Raw genomic sequence first — 1,931 nt, 5'->3', positions numbered from 1 at the left:
GTAAACGAACGAATTTGGTTTTGTCATACCACGTGACATTTCCCGTCACATGTATTGCCCTGACACATTGCTAGATGTCAATCAGGGACGGCGAATGTGAATTGACGATAAATTAAAAGAGTGTTTTAATTTATCAATTTTGATTAGATCAAAATAATATTTCACGTCGTTAGGCATCGTGGTCGGGAACCTAATGGGTCACACACAAAAGAGAATTGGAAGATTGCAAATTGCCAATTAGTTAATTTAACAATCGTTGGATAAATTAATTAATTGGATTTGTTATTTATATTTTCGAATTAATTAATTGGATTAATTAATTCACGGACCGGGTTTAATTAATTGGATTAATTAATTATTGGACCGGACCGGGCCGAGCCTATTTGGGTTTATATAAATATATAACTAGGGTTTGAGGTCCATTAAGGTTTTCATTATTCTTGCTAGCACAAGAGAAAACCCTAGAGGCTGCAATCAAATTCTCTGTGTGGATCACCGTTGGAGGCTGGACAATTGGACAGCTGTGGTGGCGAATCAAAGTTGTGGAACAAAAGAAAAGCAAAAGGATTGCAGATCTGGAAAAGGTACAATCCTATCACAATTCCTAACCAAACACAATGAGATCTATTGGATGGGAATCGAAATATATTTTAAATTCCGCTGTGCATGTATAAGTAGATTCCCAACATTGTGGACGTACTTGCACAAAAAAATGAAAGTTTGAAGATCTGTCTACCTAATAATAATTCACTTGGGGACTCAATTGCTAACAAGTAGTTATAGTTGGAGAAGCGCAACTGCAAATTTCCCAGAATGATGAGAGAGAGATATTCTAATTTCGGGGGAAGAAATGAAAATGAATACTGTCACAAGTGAAGTTCTACGCCCTTAAAATAATGTTTTTGGAGGAAAATCATCATAAATAGTTAAATACCACGTGTCAAAAAAATATAAAAATAAAATGTTGGGTAGAAAAGTTCATCACGACATATAAACCTACCAGAAAAGTTCATCACGACATATAAAAATAATAGGTAAAGGACTACCAGTTATTTTCTTAATAATGATGCAGAGATATAATATTATATTACTTTTACATTACACCCCCTTTGTCTATCATTACTGCAGAAAAATGAGACTTGGAATAATGAATTTTTAGAGAATGTGTAGTTAACAAGAAAAGTTTTGGAGGTAAAATATTTTATTGTGAGATTGTGTGGTTGAAAATGAATTTAAAAAAAAAAAGAATTTTAAAATAACGGTAAGCAAAACAGGTTCATAATTTATGCATTGACCGAGTATATTGACTGGCATATGATATAACCCTAATAAGCTAATTCCAATTTTATTCTCCTTTCTCTTAGTTGGTGGTTATACCTAGATATCCTTTACTGCTACACCCTACTAGTAAGAGTTCAAGGGCAGAGGGGATGAGGGAAATTGTCCCCACTAAATAATATTCTTGGCTTGCCCAATGTCTGACGTAAAGATTTATTAATAGAACTAGAATACTCATCCTCTAAACATTGGTGGAGAAGTACGCTTCCATATTTGGAATTGACGAAATAAATATATAGAAGGTCTCTCTCCAAGTATGACGAAGATGATTATTTTGACAATCCCACATTCACTTACCCTCCCTATTTGACTTAAATAATACGTCAGTTAGGAGAAAAGTTTGTGGACAACTTATCAATTTTTTAGAATATTAGAGGATTTTTCACTTGTAATCAAAAGATAATCTTATCAATTGTCATAGTTACTTAACATTGGTCTTGCATTTTCTTCTGTTATATTGGAGGCACATCTTTATGTCCCCTCAAAATTATTTTGTCCATCGTTATTCGTTTTTAATCACACAATGGTTTATACCTCCAAACAATTAGAGGATCGAGTAATGGCCTTATGACAACGAGACATATTTATAAAAC

Source organism: Olea europaea, chromosome 18, assembly GCF_002742605.1.
Source record: "Olea europaea var. sylvestris chromosome 18, O_europaea_v1, whole genome shotgun sequence".
NCBI lineage: Eukaryota > Viridiplantae > Streptophyta > Magnoliopsida > Lamiales > Oleaceae > Olea > Olea europaea.
This window is presented reverse-complemented; position numbering follows the sequence as displayed.